Genomic DNA, 14,088 nt, shown 5'->3' with positions numbered 1-14,088 from the left:
AGAGCCCCTTAACATGGCCAGGGTCGAGTGCCTTTGTTGCTCTGCCTCCTAATCATTCTGAAGGCGTTCATGGGGTATTTGAAGACAAACCTGTTCACTTAAGGTTGCCGGGCACCACCTTGTTTTCGAAGCACCCTGACCCTCTGAATCTTGCCCATTTGGTATCTTTTATTTTTTATTGCATTTCTGTAGGGTGGCCCTGGCCAATAGCGAGGATCGGTCTTGTTCGACCCTAGGTTATTTGGATTTTCAAAGGCAGCCACTGCTCCTCCACCCATGGCTGAAGCTATGTCAGTTGCAAAGTTTGCAGGCAGTACATTCTGAATATGCCTCTTTGGGGGGGGGGCAGCGTAACAGACTATGTGGAAAGTGCAGTGAATGTGTGAGGGGAGGGGTCATTATCTGTCTGGCACCAGTCTGCTCATAGTATTTTGCACAGTGTTGGCTGCTACCCTCCAAAAGATAACACCAGTCCTTTGGACTCCGTCTGTGCAGGTATTGTGGTCTATGCTTAATCGTTCTTCTCCAAATGTTTTCAGATATGCACCTGCAACCACAGTCTCTTAGTGCAACAAATAGCACAGGGAGTGTAATTCTAAAATCCCAGCACCCAATCTGGATCACTGACCCCCAGAATATAATCTCTTGTGTAGGCCAACATTTTACAGATTATAATGGGAGTCAGAAATCTGTGAAAATCACTTGTGCGCCTATCCAGGCCTGCCTTACTTCCTGATGTCCTCTTCTGTCCCGCCTTCCCTCCATCTGACCCTGTGTCATCCATATACGGCCTCCCACTCTCCTCTCCTCTGCTCGTCTCTGCTGTGTCAGCCCCATGCTTTTTCACCTTTTTGTGTTTCATGGACCTGTTGGTGCCGGTCCATACTTTCCCTCAAATAACTGGTGCCTGCCTCGTTATGCTGCCCTTCCCATAGTCCAAATCGAAAAGTAACAACTGATTCCTGCCTCTGCTGTTGGACTTTTGTTGACGCCCACCCTCCTGCTTCTCGGTCTGTTTGTTTTGTCAAGAGTGGTTTCCCATCCCTGCAACCCAGTGATATCATGGCTGCAAACATACCAGGAGTTCTGGGCCCTGATCATACCTCGTAGCCCATAACTCCCAGTATTGCCTGTGCCGTGGGTCATTACCACTTAATTGTGGATACTGTGAATACATTATTAAACCCATAAGGATGAATAAGTAGATGTACCCAATGTACTACAGCGGATATGAAGATGGGTGCAATATCCCTGAGTTCAATGGTCCTCTTGGGGCAGAACAGCTTTTTGATTATTAATATATGTTTTAGATTAATTGTATGGTAGAACATGACCTGACATTTGCCTTCCTTCCTTTAGAGAATGTCTGCGAGCACATGGTGACATCAGGTAAATGCACAAGAGTAGAACATTAACCAGCACCAGTATGAGAATGGCACACCATTTTAAATAAAGCCCACAAATTGCTGCCCGTCGCAGACTTAAAACATTGCAGGATTCTCACATGCATTTCTTGCCACAGTGGGGCTGTTGGCACGGAAGCTCCTGTATTTCAATGTCACACACACACCTTTTAATCCACATTCCTCATACTAAAATTGATAATTGTGGCCTTGCGTTTACATATAATTCAGAATGAGTCGAGTGCTCCTAACAACAAACTTCACCAGTATTTAACTGTATCAGAAAATCTTTCCACGTCTGTTTACCAAATTTGAGGAATGGTTTTTGTGGTGTGCGGCCATGCAACATGTCTTGATTCTAAGGAGTTGACAATCGACTCTCAAAGCTTCTTGCGGACAAGCTGGGCAGGTGAGTTGCCTATAGCCATAAACATGCTCTACACAGTGCTAAAAGAAGAGAGTGGACAAGGGACCTGAAGTGAAGGCCAACCACAAATTGTTGCAGCGGCGTGTGGTAAACCCGTTGCAAAGCTCATAAACGGTTGGAGAGAATTTGAGGCTTTGGCCATCGATGGACCGGGTGAAGACTTGCCGTCTTGATTGGTGTTTGCAAGTGTCTTTGTTAGATTATTGCAACCAAGAACAATGTTTGGAAGGGGTGGTGTTAACTTATATTTATAGCCTTAATTCCTCCTGAACTAGCAATATAATTTGGTGGATTTGAGTTTGTGCGGCCCAGCCAATTAGTGCTTAGAAATGTCTAACGTGTTGGTTATTGCTGTTATTTCATAATAACCTCAAAAGGTCTAGTTATCAGCTTTTTGTGGATGCTCTGGCATTTTATAGTTCGATTCTTTTGTTATGAAGTTGTTGCCTAATAATTTCAGATCTGGTATAGATAGACCTATATCCTTCAGTTGTTGTAGGCTCGGTTTCATCTGCATTAAGCTTTAATATGTCATTAAGATGTAGAGTAGCAAGTCTCTAACAATATGCCTTTTAATGATTCTGCACATGCATTACGATTGGTTGTGCATTATTGGTTGTGCATTATTGTTGTAGAGGACCTCACTATGATGTGCCCTAGACCCAAGACCTAAAGGAATGCAAATGAAGACTTTGTAGTCTGACCCAGCATGAACTATCTTTGCTGAAAAAGTTATAGGAAATGGTGCGACCATACAAAGGCATTGACAAAGAATTTAATGACCAAGTATATATTTATCAACCATGAATTCTAATCTCTCAACAGAAATTATTTAATCCAAAAAGAAAATGGGGCAAAAGCCCTTTGTAACAAGAACCAGTCTGTGTTATGCTTCATCAAAATTGCCCCTTGGAGAAACATTGAAAGATACATTCATCCAAAAGATCAACATATTTTGGGATTGGTTCCTCATTAGCAGAAAATGCTCTCTTGAGTGGAGAAACACGTTGGCAAAAGCTCAGTCCCCATATGCAGACAGGTAAACACGGTCCATATTGCAGAAGGCTTTCTTCGAGGGGATTGGGTCCTCCGACGTATTTCCATATCTTTGACAGTAATCATCACAGCTGTGCTGCTTCGGAAAATTTTCGGCGTCTGCGTCCTGCGTTGATGCGCCGTCCCCGAGGACCTCCTCCGACGGCCGACGTCACCCGATGTGATAAGTAGGACGCACCACGCCCGTAGCCTCAGTTCCGTTTTTTCCGCTAACGTGTTCGCTTCGTGAATCTCGGTATGCCTCGACTCTTTGGAGTCTCTGTTGTATTCTTCTCGGTTCTTTGAACCTGTTCAGTTTTTGTGAAAAGCCTGTTCGTGACGATGTCTACCTCGTCTTCAGCCCCGCCTCCGGGCTTCAAGAAATGCGGGGACTGTGGGTCCAAGATGTCGGTAATGGACTCGCACGACACCTGCCCCTGGTGCCTCGGGGAGGCCAGCGACATGGATGAGTGTGTCGACTGCCAGTCGCTCATGGCCAAGGCCTTGCAGGAGCGCAAGAAGAAGTTGTCGGTAGGTAGGGTGTCTAAGCCCCGGAAGTCGAGGTCTGCGGGTCTTTCGACGGATGATTCGAGAGGCGACTCTCCGCATCATCGTCAGAGGTCCAGTGGGTCTCCTTCCAGGAGTCGGACTCGCCACTCCTCTGCCTCTTCGAGGGATTCCCGGAAGCGCCGGCATCGGTCGCCTTCCCCGTCCTCTTCCGAGGACTTCACCCGTCGGCGGGTCGCTTATCCCACCATGCAAGTGACACCGGAGGAATGGGCTTCCTTCGGGAAGAGTATGTTAGCGATTCTCAAATCGCAGGGCACCGGCCATCCGCGCCTCCGAGTGGGGTCGGTCGTGATCGGTCGAGAGACACCGCTCGCATGCCTTCGGGCTCGGGTGGTCGGCACGTTTCGCGGGAGAGGTCCCGCTTCGACAAGGGTAACAATTCTCGCCATGCCCGTTCCAGGTCCCGGTCCTCGACGCGCTCGAGACCGCGTGATCCTGTGCAGTCTTTGAAGAAGACGTCGACGCCTGTGGCGCCGAGGTCGTCAACGACCTCTCTCGAGGCTCCGCTTTTGAGGGGGTCGTCGACGCTGTCGGCACCTAGGTCATCGAAGGACACGCCCGGAGCTCTGGCTTCGACGCCGCCAATGCTGACGGCGCTGCGGCTGATGTCGACGCCGATTCTCTCGATGCCGACTCGTTCGGCGCCCTCGACGTTTTTCGAGGCGGTGGTGTCGGAGGGGCCCGTGGCATGGGGGTAGCCCCTAGAAAGGCTCTGGCTAAGGTCAGGCATAGCTTTCGTCCCCAGGTGTCTTCCTCTCACCGCCTGGAGTACATTTCAGAGGGTGATGAGGGCTCTGATGAGGGCTTGGTTCCGGTTACGGTGCCAGATGAGATTCTCTTGGGCCATCGCCAATTTGATGACCTAAGGTAGTCACTGCATGATGCCAGTGGACTGGAGACCTCTCCGGAGCCGGAGTTTTGTAGGCTTGAGCCTGGCACTCATGCGGATTCTTCGTACTGGCGCCTTATGTCTCGGGTCACCGAGTACTTGGGATGGTCAGCTCCCCCAGCGGAGTTTGTTGAGTATGATCTCACGGACATCCTCGATCTTGGTCCCCCCCACTGACCCGGTACTGCCGTTTCATATGGCTCTGCAGAGAAGGGTGGCGGTGGCTTGGACTGCTCCGAAGAGTCTCCCGGCAGTGGGCAAGTCTTTGTCGCGAAAATACCGTCCAGCCAGTAGCAACCCCTGCTACTTGTCCAGGCACCCCACTCCGGAGAGTTTGGTGGTGCAGGCGGCTACGGCCCCGGCAAAGCAGGCGTCGTATCCTACCATCCCCCCGGATCGGGACGACAAACGTTTTGATGGCTGGGCGAAGAAAGTGTTTTCTTCGGGGGGTATGGCGCTTCAGGCGGCCAACTCCGTATGTGCCTTGTCTCGTTTCACACACACACTGTGGAACTGTGTTGCATTAGCAGATGAACATATTCCCGAAGTGGACGAACGGCCTGGTTTCCTTGCTATGGTGTGTGAGGACGTTCAGTCGGGTTTGGACATGGCAGATTGTGTCAGCTGGTCCATGGCGGCGAGCACCATAACACGCAGGTTTGTGTGGTTGCGGAAGTCAGGGATCGCTCCTGATGTGCAGTCCCGGCTCCTCAACATGCCCTTTGATGGTGAACATCTTTTTGGCAGCAAGGCTGACAAGAGCCTTGAGAGGTTGCAGACCTCCAAAGCTGCAGCGAAGTCGTTGGGTGCTGCAGTTCGACAACCTCTGCCTTTTCGACCTAGGGGACAACAATGGAGGGGAGGTTCCTTTTGCTATTACTCGTCCTTCAGTAAAGCAAGAGGAGCTGTCAGTCAAAGAGGCCACAGTAAGAGTGCCATAGGTGGAAAACAGGGTACTCGAGGTGCCAAGTCCGCTCGAGCAGTTGCCTCTTTGCCCTCGGGCAACGCCGCAGCCGCTCCCACTCAGTCATGAGGCCATGTCCCATGGTTCGCCGGTTGGGGGAAGGCTGGCGCAGCATCTTGTAGAGTGGCGTGCCATTACTTCAGATGTGTGGGTTCTGGAGATCATAACCCACGGCTACTGTCTTCCTTTTCGGTAGTGGCCTCACGGCAATCCACCTGGGAACCTCTCTTTGAAGAGTCCGGATCCGCTCCTTGCGCAGGAAATTCAAGCCCTGCTGGAGAAGGGCGCCATAGAACTGGTTTCTATGGGTGCTCCATTTGAGCCTTTGCATTCTTGCCCTTTGAGACTGTTAACTCTTAAAACTGTGTTTTTGGTTGTGGTTACTTCCGCTCGCAGAGTCAGTGAGTTACAGGCATTTTCAGTTAAGCCACCCTTCACTGTGTTTCAGAAGGACAGGGTTGTCAGGTAAGAAAGTAACTCGTTCTTCGAGGGGATTGGGTCCTCCGACGTATTCCATATCTATGACAGACTCCCAAAGCAGTACCAGAGCAAGGAGGAGGGAAAGAATTTAGAATCAAAATTTAGAATAGCCAATCAAATAGCAGAGCAAAGGACTGCCTTGCCAAAGGCCAGATCCTGCCCTCGGATGGAATCGAGGGAATAGTGACGTACAAATGTACGTACTGAAGCCCAGGTGGCTGCATCACAGATGTTGCGAATAGGAACACCCCTCTGCAGGGCAGTAGATGCAGCCACACCCCTGGTAGAATGGGCCCGCAAGCCAGCCGGTGGGTCCCTACCCGCCAAGCGGTAACACTCTGAGATGGCTAAAATAATCCAGCGAGACAAAGTCTGTTTCGTCGCAGCTTGCCCCAAACGCTTTCCAGCGTACCCAATAAAGAGTTGATCGTCCACTCTGACCCGGGACATGCGTGAAACATAAAAGCTTAAAGCTCTCCTAGGATCAAGCCTATGGAGCCTCTCCTCTTCCTTACCAGGATGCGGAGGAGGATAGAATGCCGGAAGAACAACCTTCTGGGCCAAATGAAATTCCGTCACTACCTTCGGAAGAAAAGAAGGACAAACTCTAAGGACAACCCTGTCCTTGTGAAATACAGTGAAGGATGGCTGAACTGAAAATGCCTGTAACTCACTCACTCTGCGAGCGGAAGTAACCGCAACTAAAAACACAGTTTTCAGAGTTAACAGCCTCAAAGGGCAAGAATGTAAAGGCTCAAACGGAGCACCCATAAGAAACTTAAGAACAAGGTTTAAACTTTAACTTAAGCCAACGGCAACGGTACAGAGACTTTGTTGCTGGCCTTCGGGCCGAGAGCAACACCTCCATCACGTCTTCAGGGAGGTCCCAATCCTTATACCTCAACCTTTCAGAAGCCAAGCGTGAAGGTTAAGGGATCTGACCTCTGGATGGAGAACCTGACCCCCCTCCCGTGAGAGCAGATTGTCTCGGTAGGGAAGACGACATGGAGGACAGATGGACAAGTCGAGAAGGTCCGGGTACTACGTCCTCCGAGCCCACCCCGGAGCAATGAGGATCATCCGGGAACCGAACTTCCGTAACCTCCGCAGCACTTGCGGGATGATGGGGACTGGAGGAAACACGTACAGCAGCGGGAATGACCACTCCACCACGAACGTGTCTCCTAAGGCTCCTTTTGGAGGAAATTCCCGCGAGCAGAACCTCTCGCACTTCCGGTTGACACTGGAGGCGAAGAGATCCACTTGAGGGGTCCCCCAAAGGGCGAAGATCTCCAGGAGAATCTCCTGAGCCAACTCCCACTCGTGAGAGATCGTGCTCTGCCTGCTCAGAGCGTCCGCCGTCACGTTTTCGTCTCCGGCCAGATGAACTGCCGAGATCGAAACTTCCTGCTGGATGGCCCAGAACTCGAGCTGCATCGCCTCCCTGCACAGAGGAAGTGACCCTGCCCCCCCCCTTTTTGTTGAGGTAGTGCATGGCCACTGTGTTGTCCGTCAGGATCAGGACATGCTTTCCTCGCACAGTCGGCAGAAAAGCCTTCAGGGCTAGCCTGACGGCCCTCAGCTCCAACAGATTGATATGGAGTCTGGACTCCGACGGAGACCAACGACCGCTGACTGTCAGCCCGTTGGCATGAGCTCCCCATCCCGTGAGGGATGCATCCGTCACGATCGTCACCTCCGGCCAGGGAAGCCAAAATGGAGCCCCCTTCATCAAGTTGCCTTCGACGTCCCACCACAGAAGGTCCCGGGCGACCGAGGGCGGCTCCTGAACCGGGTCCGACATCCTGCCGGAGGTCTGCGACCATTGCATCTTGAGTGCCCACTGCAAAGATCTCATCCGCAGGCGAGCCTCTGGCACCAGAAGAATGCAGGATGCCATGAGGCCGAGCAACCTCAAGAACTCGAATGCTGGGAGCGTCTGGGCATGCTGAAACTTGTGTACCATCTGCTGAATGTGAAGAGCCCTCACCTGGGGAGGAAAACACTGCCCCAGGGAAGTGTCGAGCACTGCTCCGATGTACTGGAACCGCTGTGTTGGCGTCAAATGGGACTTCTTTAAATTGAGGGAGAAGCCCAGCCTTTGAAGGGAGTGGCAGGTGACGGACAGATGATCCAGGACTTGCTCTGGAGAGCTCCCCCTGATCAACCAATCGTCCAGGTAGGGGTAGACGTGAATCCCCCCCTTGCCTGAGATGCGCTGCCACCACCACCATGAGCTTGGTGAAAACCCTCGGGGCGGAGGTCAACCCGAACGGCAGGACCCGAAACTGAAAGTGCGAGTCGCCAACCGCGAACCTCAGGTACTTCTTGTGCTTGGGATGGATCGGCACATGGAAGTAAGCATCCTTGAGGTCGAGAGACACCAACCAGTCCTGAAGCTGAAGGGCCTGGAGGACTTGAGAGAGAGAGTAACCATCTTGAACTTGTCCTTCCTGAGGAGTTTATTCAAACCGCGCAAGTCCATGATGGGTCTCAATCCCCCGTCTTTCTTCGAAATCAAAAAATAAGGAGAATACCATCCCTTGTTCCTCTCCGCTACAGGCACCAGCAGGGCTTGAATTTCCTGCGCAAGGAGCGGATCCGGACTCTGCAAAGAGAGGTTCCCCGGTGGATTGTCGCGAGGCCTGTGCCGAAAGGGAAGACAGTAGCCGCGGGTTATGATCTCCAGAACCCACACATCTGAAGTAATGGCACGCCACTCTACAAGATGCTGCGCCAGCCTTCCCCCAACCGGCGAACCATGGGACATGGCCTCATGACTGAGTGGTAGCGGCTGCGGCGTTACCTGAGGACAAAGAGGCAACTGCCCGAGCGGCCTTGGCACCACGGGCACCCTGTCGTCCACCTCTGGTACCCCTGTGTTGGCCTCTTTGACTGCCAGCTCCTCTCGCTTTACTGAAGGACGAGTAATAGCGAAAGGAACCACCCCTCCATTGCTGTCCACTAGGACGAAAAGGCGGAGGTTGGCGAACTGCAGCGCCCAACGACTTTGCTGCAGCTTTTGAGGTCTGCAACCTCTCAAGGCTCTCGTCAGCCTTGCTGCCAAAAAGGTGTTCACTGTCAAAGGGCATGTTGAGGAGCCGGGACTGCACATCAGGAGCAAACCCCGACTTCCGCAACCACGCAAACCTGCGTATCACGGTGCTCGCCGCCATGGACCTGCTGACGCATTCAGCCATGTCCAAACCCGACTGAACGGACTCACACATGGCATCCTTACCATCCTGGACCATAGCAAGGAAACCATCCCGTTCGTCCCCTTCTGGAATATGTTCAGCCGCTAACGCAACACAGTTCCACAGAGTGTGTGTGAAACATGACAAGGCCCAAATGGAGTTGGCCGCCTGAAGCGCCATACCACCAGAAGAAAACACTTTCTTCGCCCAGCCATCAAAACGTTTGTCGTCCCTATCAGGAGGGATGGTAGGGTACGACACCTGCTTTGCCGGGGCCGTGGCCGCCTGCACCACCAAACTCTCCGGAGTGGGGTGCCTGGTCAAGTAGCAGAGGTCGCTACTGGCTGGATGGTATTTTCGCGACAAGGACCTGCCCACCGCCGGGAGACTCTCCGGAGCAGTCCAAGCCGCCGCCACCCTTCTCTGTAGAGCCATATGAAACGGCAGTACCGTGTCAGTTGGGGGACCAACATCAAGGATGTCTGTGAGATCATCCTGCACAAACTCCCCTGGGGGAGCAGACCATCCCAAGTACTCGGAAACCCTAGCCATAAGGCGCCGGTACGAGGAATCGGCATGAGAGCCAGGCTCAGGCCTACAAAACTCCACCTCCGGAGAGGTGTCCAGTCCACTGGCATCATGCAGTGACTGCCTCAAATCGTCAAACTTACTATGGCCCGAGACAATTTCATCTGGAACCTGACTAGGAACCAGGCCATCAGAATCCTCATCCGCCTCCAAAATATATTCCAGGTGGCGAAAAGAAGGCACCCGAGAGTGCTTGCTCTTAACCAGAGCCTTCCTAGGAGTTCCCCTGTGCCACGGGGTACCTCCGACACCCCGGCCTCGAAAGGCGGCGAGCGAATCGGCGCTGGCGTCGAGAGAACAGGCATCGGCGCTGAGAGGATTGGCGTCGACGTCGAGTAAATCGGCGTCGACGTCAGATGCAGCGCCGCCAGCATCGACGGCGTCGACACAGTCCTCGAAGCCAGAGCTCCGAGCGTGTCCTTCGACGACCTGAGCGTCGACGGCTTCGACAACTTCCTCGGAGCCGGAGCTTCAGACGTCTATGTCTTCCTCGAAGACGTCACAGGTGCACACGGTCTTGAACGCATCGAGAACGAGTCCCCTTGTCCGAACGGGACCTCTCCCGTGACTCGTGCTGACCACTCTTGCGAGCGGTGTCTCTCGACCTCTCACGACCGACCCCACTCGGGGGCACGGACGGCTTAGTACCCTGCGATTCGAGAATCGCCAGCATTTTCGTCCCGAAGGAAGCCCATTCCTCCAGCGTCGCACGGCTGGAGGGGTAAGCAACATGCCGGGCAGAGTCCTCAGAAGAGGCAGTCCTTTTATTCCGCAATTTGATTGGGCATGCTAAATTTGTGTTCTAAGACTTGTTCGTGGCGAGGTCTACTTCGTCTTCAACCCCGCGTCCGGGCTTCAAGAAATGCGGGGACTGTGGGTCCAAGATGTCGGTCATGGACTCGCACGACGCCTGCCTCTGGTGCCTCGGGGAGGCCCACGATACGGACGACTGTCGACTGCCAGTCGCTCACGGCAAAGGCCTTGCGGGAACGCAAGAAGAAGCTGTCGGTATGCCGGGTGTCTAAGCCCCAGAAGTCGAGGTCTGCAGGGCTTTCGACGGATGACTCGAGGGGCGACTCTCCGCGTCATCGTCGGAAGTCCAGTGGGGTCTCCTTCCAGGAGTCGGTCTCGCCACTCCTCCGCCTCTTCGAGGCATTCCCGGAAGCGCCGGCATCGGTCGCCTTCCCCGTCCTCTTCCGAGGACTCCGCCCATCGGCGGGTCGCTTGTCCCTCCTTGCAGGTGACACCGGAGGAATGGGCGTCCTTCGGGAAGCAGATGCTAGCGATTCTTGAATCGCAGGGCACCGATCCGTCCGCACCTCCGAGTGGGGTCGGTCGGCACCGATCGAGAGACGCCGCTCGTACGCCTTCGGGCTCGGGTGGTCGGCACGGCTCGCGGGAGAGGTCACGCTCGGACAAGGGTAGCCGTTCTCGCCATGCCCGTTCCAGGTCCCGGTCCTCGACGAGCTCGAGACCGCGTGATCCTGTGCCGTCTTCAAAGAAGACGTTGACGCCTGTGGCGCTGAGGTCGTCGAGACACGCTCGGAGCTCCGGCTTCGAGGCCTGTGTCGATGCTGGCGGCGCTGCAGCTGACGTCGACGCCGATTCGTTCGACGTCAACGCCTTTCGAGGTGGTGGTGTCGGAGGGGCCCCGTGGCACGGGGTTTGCCCCTAGAAAGGCTCTGGCTAAGGTCAGGCACTGCTTTGGTCCCCAGAGGTCTTCCTCTCCCCACCTGGAGTACATTTAAGAGGGTGATGAAGGCTCTGATGACGGCTTGGTTCCGGTTACGGTTCCAGATGAGCTTATCTTGGGCCATAGCCAGTTTGATGACCTGAGGCAGTCACTGCATGATGCCAGTGGACTGGACACCTCTCCGGAGGTGGAGTTTTGTAGGCCGGAGCCTGGCACTCATGCCGATTCTTCATATCGGCGCCTTATGTCTCGGGTCACCGAGTACTTGGGTTGGTCAGCTCCCCCAGGGGAGTTCGTTCAGGATGATCTCACGGACATCCTTGATCTCGGTCCCCCCACTTACCCGGTTTTGCCGTTTCATATGGCTCTGCAGAGAAGGGTGGCGGCGGCTTGGACTGCTCCGGAGAGTCTCCCGGCAGTGGGCAAGTCTTTGTCGCGAAAATACCGTCCAGCCAGTAGCAACCCCTGCTACTTGTTCAGGCACCCCACTCCGGAGAGTTTGGTGGTGCAGGCGGCTACGGCCCCGGCAAGGCAGGCGTCGTATCCTACCATCCCTCCGGATAGGGACGACAAATGTTTTGACGGCTGGGCGAAGAAAGTGTTTTCTTCAGGGGGTATGGCGCTTCAGGCGGCCAACTCCATATGTGCCTTGTCTTGTTTCACACACACTCTGTGGAACTGTGTTGCATTAGCGGCTGAACATATTCCCGAAGGGGACGAACGGGATGGTTTCCTTGCTATGGTTCAGGATGGCAAGGATGCCATGTGTGAGGCCGTTCAGTCGGGTTTGGACTTGGCAGATTGTGTCAGCCGGTCGATGGCGGCGAGCACTGTAATGCGCAGGTTTGCGTGGTTGCGGAAGTCTGGTTTCACTCCTGATGTGCAGTCCCGGCTCCTCAACATGCCCTTTGACGGTGAACACCTTTTTGGCAGCAAGGCTGACAAGAGCCTTGAGAGGTTGCAGACCTCCAAAGCTGCAGCAAAGTCGTTGGGCGCTGCAGTTCGCCAAACTCCGCCTTTTCGTCCTAGTGGACAGCAATGGAGGGGAGGTTCCTTTCGCTATTACTCGTCCTTCAGTAAAGCGAGGGGAGCTAGCAGTCAGAGGCCATCGTAAGAGTGCCAGAGGTGGAAACAAAGGTACTCGAGGTGCCAAGGCCGCAAGCAACGCTGCAGCCGCTACCACTCAGTCATGATTCCAGGTCCCATGGTTCGCCGGTTGGGGGAAGGCTGGCGCTGCATCTTGTAGAGTGGCAAGCCATTACTTCGGATGTGTGGGTTCTGGAGATCATAACCCACGGCTACTGTCTTCCTTTTCGGCAGAGGCCTCACGACAATCCACCAGGGAGCCTCTCTTTGAAGAGTCTGGATCCGCTCCTTGCGCAGGAAATTTAAGCCCTGCTGGAGAAAGGCGCCATAGAACTGGTGCCTGTAGCGGATAGGAACAAGGGATGGTATTCCCCTTATTTTTTGATTTCGAAGAAAGACGGGGGATTGAGACCCATCATGGACTTGCGCGGTTTGAACAAACTCCTCAGGAAGGACAAGTTCAAGATGGTGACTCTTTCTCAAGTCCTCCAGGCCCTTCAACTTCAGGACTGGTTGGTGTCTCTCGACCTCAAGGATGCTTACTTCCATGTGCCGATCCATCCCAAGCACAAGAAGTACCTGAGGTTCGCGGTTGGCGACTCGCACTTTCAGTTTCGGGTCCTGCCGTTCGGATTGACCTCCGCCCCCAGGGTTTTCACCAAGCTCATGGTGGTGGTGGCAGCGCATCTCAGGAAAGGGGGGATTCAAGTCTACCCCTACCTGGACGATTGGTTGATCAGGGGGAGCTCTCCCGAGCAAGTCCTGGATCATCTGTCCATCACCTGCCACTCCCTTCACTGGCTGGGCTTCTACCTCAATTTAAAGAAGTCCCATTTGACACCAACGCAGCGGCTACAGTACATCGGAGCAGTGCTCGACACGTCCCTGGGGCAGTGTTTTCCTCCTCAGGTGAGGGCTCTTCACATTCAGCAGATGGTGAACAAGTTTCAATTTGTCCAGGATCTCCCAGCGTCCGAGTTCTTGAGACTGCTCGGCCTCATGGCATCCTGCATTCTTCTGGTGCCTGAGGCTCGTCTGCGGATGAGATCTTTGCAGTGGGCACTCAAGCTCCAGTGGTCTCAGTCCTCCGGCAGGCTGTCAGACCCTGGTCAGGTGCCGCCCTTGGTAGCCCGGGACCTTCTGTGGTGGGCCGTCAAAGGCAATCTGATGAAGGGGGCCTCATTTTGGCTGCCCTGGCCGGAGGTGACGATTGTGACGGACGCATCCCTCACGGGATGGGGAGCTCATGCCAACGAGTTGGTCTCCGTCGTAGTCCAGACTCATATCAATCTGTTGGAGCTGAGGGCCGTCAGGCTAGCCCTCAAGGCTTTTCTGCCGACTGTGCGTGGAAAGAGTGTCCTGATTCTAACGGACAATACGGTGGCCATGCACTACTTCAACAAAAAGGCGGGGGCAGGGTCACTTCTGCTGTGCAGGGAGGCGATGCAGCCCGAGTTCTGGGCCACCCAGCAGTAAGTTTCGATCTCGGCGGTTCATCTGGCCGGAGACGACAATTAGACGGCGGACGCTCTGAGCAGGCAGAGCACAATCTCTCACGAGTGGGAGCTGGCTCAGGAGATTCTCCTGGAGATCTTCGCCCTTTGGGGGACCCCTCAAGTGGATCTCTTCGCCTCCAGTGTCAACCGGAAGTGCGAAAGGTTTTGCTCGCGGGAATTTCCTCCAAAAGGAGCCTTAGGAGACGCGTTCATGGTGGAGTGGTCATTCCCACTGCTGTACGCGTTTCCTCCAGTCCCCG

The 14,088-nt window shown here is 54.2% G+C and overlaps 1 protein-coding gene across 5 annotated transcripts in view; it reads left to right on the top strand.

Moving 5' to 3' along the window:
• The window catches only part of PDLIM5 (PDZ and LIM domain 5), a 755,773-nt gene that overhangs the window by 461,134 nt on the left and 280,551 nt on the right, over positions 1-14,088 (top strand). The window lies entirely within an intron of this gene.

The sequence above is a fragment of the Ambystoma mexicanum genome, chromosome 6q (assembly GCF_040938575.1).
Source record: "Ambystoma mexicanum isolate Mex_15411 chromosome 6q, UKY_AmexF1_1, whole genome shotgun sequence".
Taxonomy (NCBI): domain Eukaryota; kingdom Metazoa; phylum Chordata; class Amphibia; order Caudata; family Ambystomatidae; genus Ambystoma; species Ambystoma mexicanum.
This window is presented reverse-complemented; position numbering and strand designations above follow the sequence as displayed.